We start from the raw sequence: 9,550 nt of genomic DNA on the forward strand, positions 1-9,550 counted from the left end.
AGACATCTAGATTGTCTAAAGTTATCTATCTACCCCATCTACCAATAAAATCTGGTGAGATAGGATGCCTCATTCATTACTGAGTGTGAAAAAGCCAACAGTTCTGTCTACTGAGAAAATGCTCCTCTTCTGAGCTCCAAGTTCAATTAAATCATGACAGATCTCAAACTGGAAACACAGTAATAACTCTGTCTGTTCTGTCTGTCCAAACTCTCTTCCATTTGTTTTATTCCTGAAAATTAGCTTATAGCCGAAAAACCTCTTCTTTCCAGCTGCTGCATTTGGTTCTAATATGTTTGTTACCACAAAATCTTTTGTTCAGAGGAGCAAAGTAAAGGCTCACAAGACTTAATTATTTCCTGGAAAACCACTCATCTTTTCCAGTAGTCCTGTATGGCTTTGTTGTGGTTTTTGTTGTTGTTGTTTGGTTGGTTTGATTTTTTTTTTTTTTTTTTTTTTTTTAGTAATGCTTTTTCTTCCCATAGCAAAATAAAGTCAGATCAAAGTGTAGAAAAATACATCCACTGGAGGGCAGGCCTGAATCTGGCAGAAGATGCTGAAAATGCCTTGAAGGAAAGATTAAAATGTTATGGTCTGCTGCATGGAAGCTGTCATGAGTCAATCAAGACTCATCAGTTAAGAGCTAAGAGCAGGTTTTTTTTTCTGAATGAGTAGTCCTATGTTTCAGACACAAAGTCCAGAAATGGAGGTTCTCACTGCTCATGTCTAATAAAAGTCCTAAATGAATCTCTGAGCTTGACTATAATTAAAATCGTGACATTGTTAGTTGAAGTCAGCAAACCTCCAGAGGACTTTCAGCCGCTCTGACAATCACCAACTGAATTCAGTGGCGCTGAGTTCCAGGACTGAACTTGGCCCGTAGGATTTGTGTGTTCTCACTGCAGCCCTGCCTTCCAGTGTGGGTGTGCAGGACTCGTGCTCTGAGCTCCCTGGAGTGAAAGGTACCTCACAGAGGGTTCTTCCTGTGCCCGCAGTCCAGAGGCATATTTGACGTGCACAAGGAGAGGTGGTGTCTGGCTCCACCTCAGCCTCACAGCCAGACCAGACCCTGGGCACACGCAGGAAGGGACAGTTCTGGGCGTGCACCTGATGTCCCACTGCCCGCACTTGCAATCTGTGCACACTCTACTGCCAGGTCCCCTACCACCACGGAGATGGCTCTGCCCTGGAGTTAGTTACATGCCACTTGATCAAATAATTCATACTACACTTATTTCTAGCAGGGACTGAGTTTGGCTAAGCAGTTTGAGATGCTAAACTTTAGACAATCTGGATATCTTTTGGATTGAATGCCATCTATATCATAGCAAAAGGAAGGAGTGTATTTCATGTGGCAGCTGAAGATCCCATATTTAATATTACCAGATTTTTAAAATGCCCAGTTTTCTTTCTGACAAACTGTAAACTCAATTTCTCCTCGCAGTTTTCATGAGTGCATATTTAATGAACTTCCTCCTTTCACCAGTGACTCACTCCTTGAAAGGCTATTTCACAAATAGTATCTCCATTCCAAAGGAAACAAGCTGTTCCCTCTTACGTTACTCAAGTAGCTGCAGAAAAATACATTAAGTCAAACGATTTCAAAATGCTTAAGGTACATAAACTCAAAAATAGTGAGTTTTTAATCAAGTAGTTTTATGATACAATTACTGCCTTTTAATGAAATGACTCAAGCCAAAATTCTAAAATTGACTAGAGATTTTGGGTGCTTGGCTGGAGACACCTTACAATTGCATGGAATCTGTAAGTTCATGTCCTTCTCATAGCGTCAAACAAAATATCCATAGCTTTTTTTGAAAATCTTGCCTATAAACAATGCAGCTGTCAGGAGGTAGAAACTAACACTTCTATAGAAATTCTTTCAGCAACTGGTCTAAAATCAGAACCAGGATCTAAATCAGAATAACCAATTCAAGTTTGCTAGCACCCGTTAAGACATCAGCAACGCTACATCCATGAGGACAACTCTACAGCTGCAGACTTTTTAAATAAATTAGTATCTGTTTTCTGCCTTACCTGGAAAGGTGAGTAAGGTGATGACCCAGGTACTTACATTACTAATGACTAGCAATGTGTTTAGAGTTGAGCTGCTGGTGATAATCTCAAAGAAAAGATACTAAAAAGTCTCCAAATAAGCAGTTGGAAACATGTTATCTTGACAGAGTGGGCCTGAGAAATGGTCAGGCCTTTCTTCCTGAAGAAAACCAGAAGTGTAATCATATCTTTAAGGAAAGAGAAAAGAGAGAAAGAATTTTATAAGAAACAAAACATCCCCCTGGCAGTATCTACTATAAGATAAGAAAATGCAAAATTGTTGTGTTATATGTCAGTCACAGGAAGAACGTATTTGAAAAAGACTTGTCAGGGGAATATTTGTGAAAAGACAGCACTACTTAAAATATTTGGTGGTTCAAGTGTTACGAGGGCCCAAGGATCCTTCCAGCTGAAGGGAAGTCCATCAGAGCCAAGTACGTTTCTGAGATCTGGCTACCATGAGTGAAGACAAAGAACTAGTAATACCAATATTAAATTGAGTGATAAAAATCAAAACATTATCAGGGTCTTCTCCACCCACAGCTAGTCTCAGAATTTGCCTCAGGTACATTACCTGTGAATAGACTTTCCAAAACTGCTCCACGACAAGAAGGTGTTATCCCATCGCTGTCAGTGGAAAGCTTTGTGCTGTTAGACTTCTGTTGGGTATTTACAGACACTGCTTCTGTTAAACATAGCAAGTACAACAGTTACTAAAAGGGGTCAAGATAAGACAGAGGCAAATGTAGAAATTACAAAAACAAACAAGAGTCCATACACATGTAAGACTTTTCAGTGTTAAACTGTATATAAATGACTTCAAACTAATCTTAATTCTCCCTGCAGGTTAAAAAAAAATAATTTTTGTTGTAAATAGTTATTTTTGTCTCTATTTTATAGTGTCTGGATTTCTTTATTTTCAGTGTCCTGAAATCAAGCTGTGAACATCACTTCCTCGCATTTTCAAACTTTAACAGAGACAGAGTGGTATATTCACTTGTCTGAATGATAAGAGACTATCATGACCTCTCACATGGTCAACGTGTTCAGTTTCAACCAGTAACTTCTGTTTAAAGCCATAAAAGCCTGCGACCAAACACAGGCACATCTTTCTATCATAGGTGCACCCTTTGGCTTTCTTTATCAACACTTGATCAGAGTGGCATTGTTCTGATTTGATGCAGAGCCCATTTTGGAAAATATTTTTCAACTTGATCACTCTTATAGAATCTATCTAGTTTCAGCTCATCCTTTTGGGAAGCACTTTCTTCCCTTATCTATTCCTTCTACCTGAATATTTTATTGATTATATACATAATCCACCTTAGCAGTCATGGTCAATTGTACATCAGTTTCCAACTTCTGGAAGAGTGTCCAGAAGTGTTCTAGACACTTAAATTATAACCATAATCACAGTAATAATTCATCACATCTTTCCCAAAAGTACAGGAATTGCTCTATTTCTGTGTGAGATGTCATCACTGTAAGGGGTGGGAAATTTTGATGTCTTTCTTTGCACTTACAAAGTTATTTCACCATGGTTCATTAAAAAGGAGATTTTCATCGTGATCTGGTATGTTTGTGAGGTTGGGAGAGCAGAAGGGACAGTTGTGCTTTTCCATTGCCTCCTCCCAGATATTTTTCCAGAGCTTTTTGGTTATTTTTAGAGTGATTATTATAAATTAATAATGTCACTCTCTCCCTTTGGCAGTCTAACACACTCCAGAGCAACAAGCATAAACAACCTGTGGGGCCTGGGAGACTGAAAGGAGGGCTCTGTCCACAATCAGTGAGTTGCTGCAACGTCTGAGGTTAAAGATCCCTTTGTTTGCATTCTGGCAAAGCTCTTTGGCTCAAATCTATGAAGATATTTGGATGCTTCACTGCCCGCGGCACCAGAGGGAGTTAGGTACTTGAATGTCTTGCCATTTGGTCCCTCAATGATTCCCAGCAGCATCTGATGCCATTATGAACGGCATTTAACAGAGAACATTTAACAGCATTTAACAGCTGAACAAAGTAAAGACTCTTCAAGGAAAGCAGGCTACAGTCAGGCTCCTCGTGTGCAATCTCAGTCTAGCAGGATGAAGTGCCCTCCCAGGGACCAAGTTCCAAATTATCTATCACCTTCAATATACGCGTCTTTGGAGCAAATGTTGAATGTAGCATGAATCATCGTAGCCTAAAAGGGCTAATACTGATATCAGTGACAAAATGCCTGTTGTTTTCAGCCATGGCAAATCAGAGCCACAATTCCAAACTTCTGAAGAAAATTCAGCATGCCACTTCCACAAAAGCAATTTTCCTTTTATCTGCCTACTGGTATAAAAAGAGTCTAAATAAATACATCAGGATACTGAATCCAACAACAGCTCTAGACATGGTCACAATTCGCACACTCAGTCTAGCTGTGAGCCTGAATTTCTTCTGAGCAACAGCGTTCGGATCTTCAAAGGAAATACAACAAAAGTAGTTTAATGTTAACACAGACTCTGCTGTTTACAGTTTCATTCTTATAGAGATACCCCGTAGAAGATTTTTGGGGCCTGCTACTCTCTTATTACAACTTGTTCAGACCACAAAGCACCAAGGATGATAGCCAGTAACTTCAGACTATACTGAAGGGCAGAAGGAATCAAATAACATCAAAGTGGGGTGACTTTTTCAGAGGCTTGATTATTCCCCTAAAAACAGGACCAGGAAAGGAAACCAGTGTTGAGGTGAAGCTGGTTGATCTTTACTGATATCAGGAAAGATATACCAATTTAAGACACCAGCAAACATTCGTGAGTCTCACAGTGTCCAGCACTGTTACAAATGACCCTTTTGCTGATGATTAAGCAACACCATTTTCAACTTAATATATTTTAAATTGCTTCAAGCTTTCATAATTTCAGAAAAAGCTTGAAAACGTACTCTGAGCATAACCTGAAACTCAGAAACCAGAAGACAAAGAACAGCAAATTGATTTTAAAACATTTCAGACATTCTGGAGATCTGGCTTATGAGCTTTATATGTCTGCATTTGGCATTACCAAGCACACTGGCTGAAGTCTGGCCAGCAGTCTTGCCTTCTGGCACTCGTTTGTAACACTGAAGTAATACGAACCTCTTCTTCTCTCAGTTCCTAAATACAGACTACTAACAAGACAACGTTTAAAATTCTGTGCATTTCCAGGAAAGAACTGGATCAGTTTACATCAGCAGAAGTTTCACACTGATACCCAGGGGTGCTCTTCCAGATCTCCACTCTGTGGTTTTTTGCTGCTGGTTAATCAAATAATCAGAAACACTCATTACATATAATTGTCATTTTTATTCACTGGTAACTCTACTCTGCACAAATAAAGTTCTAAAATGCAAGAGTCTTTACACGTCTCTGCAAAGGCAGGAGGTCTGCAGCACATAAAAGCTGTGCGTGCTTGCCTTAATCAAGGTCGATTTGAATGTGGACACTGTGAGCCCACCTTGAACACAGATGTTGGTGACCATTCTGAACTGAAACCTGCCTTTTCTGCAGGATTTGAACTATCCAAGTTAAACTTGAATCATGCGTTTCAGCAAGAGTGTGCAGATAGCAGGGAGAGCTGTGGACAGGAAAGCCTTGCTGGGCTGCGCCCCCAGCTCTGTGTTTCTGGAAGGCAGGTTTGAAGGAGGACTTACCAACAGGGTCTTCAGTGCTTCCCAGGTGGAAGGACACATTGAGAAAGTGTACACAAACGGTTGCAGAAGGGATAAATGAGTGACAAAGGTGGATGTTACTGTTCTAACACTCATAGCTGCTTTGTTCCTTTCCAGCTGTTCCACAGTGCTTCCAAACAGCTAATACAAATTATGCTGTGTTCCAGAACTGGATGGAGATATTCCTTGCACTGACGTGAGGGATTATTAGCAGAAGGAGCTGAACTTCAGAAATTTGAGAGTCCCTGGTCTGTTAGCTACAAGGGAACTCAGAAGGTTTTGAGCTACTACCCCTGGTGGTGGGCGTCGCGTGTTCAACTCTTTTCAGCATCCTGAGCTGCAGCTGGCCTTCCTGCTCAAATGTATAAAATGACTGCCTGGGGTTGCTGACAGTACCTGCACGGGGACATCTGTGCCTGCTGCGTTACTCGGAGCAGCAAGTCTGCTGAAACAGGATGCTATTTGCAGGGAAGGGTGCTTCAGAGGCAGGGAAGCAAAGAAAAAAAATGAAAGCAATTTTCTCTTGATACTTGATGTCCATTTCAGGGTAACATACAGAGAACTAATCATGCAAATCCAAACTCAAGGGAAATAAGCCTTCATTTCTTCATCTGGTGCTCTGAAACTCAGCCAACAATACATACAAGCAGTATCCCTGAGGTGACAAAGTGCATTGTTGATTTATAGGCAATGCATATTGGATTACTGGAGACTCCACACTGTGAAATGATTATAAACCAGTAATTAGCTGGTGAGAAAGGGATAATTTGCTTCAGAATTCTGAAGCCAGATAAAATCAGCTGATTAAAAATAAAGCACAGTTAACTCAGTCCCTTGTGCAATTAAAAACTCATAAAACCTGACTGAAGTAGTAGGAAAGGCCTTAAACAGCAGGAAAAAAAAAAAGCATTTAAAAAATATGCTCAGCTAACAGTAGGGTTGGGTCCTGGAAATTTTCTTTAAAGACAGAATGAAGTGCTATTGCTCTTCACCCTGGAGAGCCCTCACTCAGACACAGCTTAATCTTTGGATGGGAAAAACGAGTGTGCTGGAACTAAACACTGTCTGGCACAAGAGAGCAGCTCATCAGAAGATGTTTTTTTGATGTACCATTGCTTTGGAAAAATACTTCCTGCAGGTGTTCTGAAATCACCTGGAGTTTTTCAGGAGCTGCTTGATTTAATTTTCAAGTCCCTGCTGTGGTCACACAGACAAAATCTGGAAAGTCCCTCACAAACAATTAGCTGCTGCAAGGGTTAGTGGCACAAAATATCCCTATCAGATGCGTGTGGCTTTTTGAGAGGGCTTTCTTATCAGTGTATTCTGCTAGCCTCAACCGCCTGAAGAATAAGACTCATTCGAGCGACAAGTGTTGGTAACCAGTGCAGAGGCTGACAGCAGGAAAAGCAGGGAACAGAGGAGTACAAAACAACTTTTACAACAGTTCTGCCTTAAAATCACCTCTACATAGAGCCAAGGTGTATCAGTGACAGCTCCAATTTTCAGAGGCCACAGAAGTCCTCATAATGTCAGTTGTTTGAGGTCTCTACATGAACTGTGCAAGTTACACACTTACTGACTGCAGAACAGCACTTCACAATTATAACATTTACAAAGAAATTTACCCACACTAGTACAAAGAAAAGTCCTGGTTTTCTGCATTTGTCTGGCTTCCTGAGGAAATGACTGTTTGTGTACGTCTCACCTGATAACTTCTAAACCTGCTGGCTCTTTCCAGCTAAACAGAAGGAGCAAAGGAGCTCACAGAGAGAACCAAAATCCTCAGTGGTTATACAGCTGGAGAGAAGCCTTTAAAGTATCTCTGTAAGGCAAAGGCTGTCCTGTGAGCATAGCTTTTATTAGACACAAGAAACCCTGCGCAGGAGAAAGACAAAATAAATGCCCAAACCACAAGAAGAACTGGAGCTTGGAATAACTGAACCTTGCATTACAAATCCAGAGGTAACAAGGTTTCTGTAGTTTGAGGTTTACGAAACTGTTCTTGTGAGCTGAAAATATAATTTCACCCAGACACAGACACTGCTGTTTTTCTCCCAGCCATTTTATAAAATATAATTAATCTACATTTTAAAGACCTTGATGGCTTTTCTCTCATCATGGAACAGTAAGTGAGATTGATACCCAATTACTGAGCACTCAAGCTCACAGATCATTTCCATATAAAATCATTATTATTTTTTATTTATTAAAAATGCACCTTTTATTTGATTTAGATGTTAATGCTCATTTCTTATATAATAAAAGGAGAAGAGCTAAAGCATGAGTGTTTATTAACCTTGCTAATAAGACAGGCTTTTTGAGTCAAGATGGATAATATCTGAATTGGTAAAACAGATGCATCATCATTTAGCCAAGTAATCCTTTCCAAACAAGGTTAGAAGCAGCAATTTTGTTTGTAGTGGATGGAAATAAACTTGTCATATTCTGCACATCAATTTACACATTCTTACTTTCCCACTTAAGTCAGTAAGAATGCAGCCCTTTGATTCCCCAAATAAGGTGATCCACAAATTAAGATTAGAATATATGGGAATATGGATGTATAAAGCATATTAATTGATCTTAATTTGCAATCTTTATGTGATGTACTGAACACAATCTGAACATTCTTGTAATTAATCTAGAATAGAATGATACATTTCCATCAAAAGTTATTTGCATCTTTAATATCAGCATAAGAAAGTGCATTAAAAGACGCCTCAGTAAAGAATTTTCCATAATTTGTAAAAGCATAGCCTGATGGCTGACATTTGTGCACATGCTGTTGTAAATGGCACTGATGATGAATGTTGACATTTCACACAATTGCTATTGAATCCTGCTAGCTCATCCTCAAAAATGACCCTATTACGCATCTGAGCATTTATTAACAGGTATGAGCAGTCTGTTACAGCCAACTATACACACACACACCTTTTATATGTAAAAATGCACTCCAAAATTTATGCTCCGGTTGAGTCCATTATAAATGATAATCCAGGTAAAAACAACTGTCAAAGTTATTCCAGTGCTCTGAGTAGTGTTACACCAAAAGCACAACTTCATTCCTCTTATAAATCCTCTTTCAATTTTTTTCTTTAATCTGTCCTTTTCACAAAGCACTGAATCAGCACAGAACTGTGAATACCCATCAACTAGAGGTTATAATTCTTATAGTTTATATTCCATTTCTGAAAGTGTTCTGTAGTCAACCAGAATGCCTAAATGGCCTTCTGTATGCAAATCTAAGACTTCTAAATATTTAGCCAAATTTCACGTTCTTAGACACAGCTGGATTTCCTCCAATTATCACCTTGAGTAGGAAAGAGTCAGCCTCATGTTATGAGGTACCCTGAGAGGAAGCATGGACAGAGGTCTGTGCATTACTGGCAGTTAAAGTAGTCCCTTGGAACTTTAGGAACAATTTAAATTAATGTAAAGCTTTTTCTTAGCTTCTGTGCACACTGAAGCCTGGTCCATAAAAACCTTAAAGCACACAAAGAAGGATCACTTACGTAGAAAGGAAGTTCATTTCTTTGAAGGGCTGGCATCTACCAGCGGAGAACGGAGAAGCACAACTCATTTCCATTGGGATGACCATGAAACTCTGGAGGAGATACTCCTGTAAGAAAAACAGATCAACTCCAGTCACTCACCATTGTTTCTGAACACTTACTGAACACTCCCTTTATTAGGCATCAAAGTTTAGCTGATGCTTGACAGTTCCTAAAAATCGTCTATCCTTGATTTTATATGGGAGTCGTAAACTGTGAATGCTTTCACTGTCAACTGTGAAAAAGTTTTTGTCACAGCC

General features: G+C 39.6%; 1 long non-coding RNA gene across 1 annotated transcript; it reads right to left on the reverse strand.

The window, feature by feature from the left end:
- Positions 1–1,432: 1,432 nt before the first annotated feature.
- LOC121072053 lies at positions 1,433–9,358 on the reverse strand. The gene is made up of 5 exons (XR_005820955.1): positions 9,252–9,358; positions 7,442–7,558; positions 2,630–2,740; positions 2,075–2,243; positions 1,433–1,571 (listed from the first exon to the last, which is right to left on the reverse strand). It is a non-coding gene; the product is annotated as an uncharacterized LOC121072053 (long non-coding RNA).
- Between the last annotated feature and the right edge of the window lie 192 nt (positions 9,359–9,550).

The sequence above is a fragment of the Cygnus olor genome, chromosome 6 (genome assembly GCF_009769625.2).
Source record: "Cygnus olor isolate bCygOlo1 chromosome 6, bCygOlo1.pri.v2, whole genome shotgun sequence".
NCBI classification, from domain to species: domain Eukaryota; kingdom Metazoa; phylum Chordata; class Aves; order Anseriformes; family Anatidae; genus Cygnus; species Cygnus olor.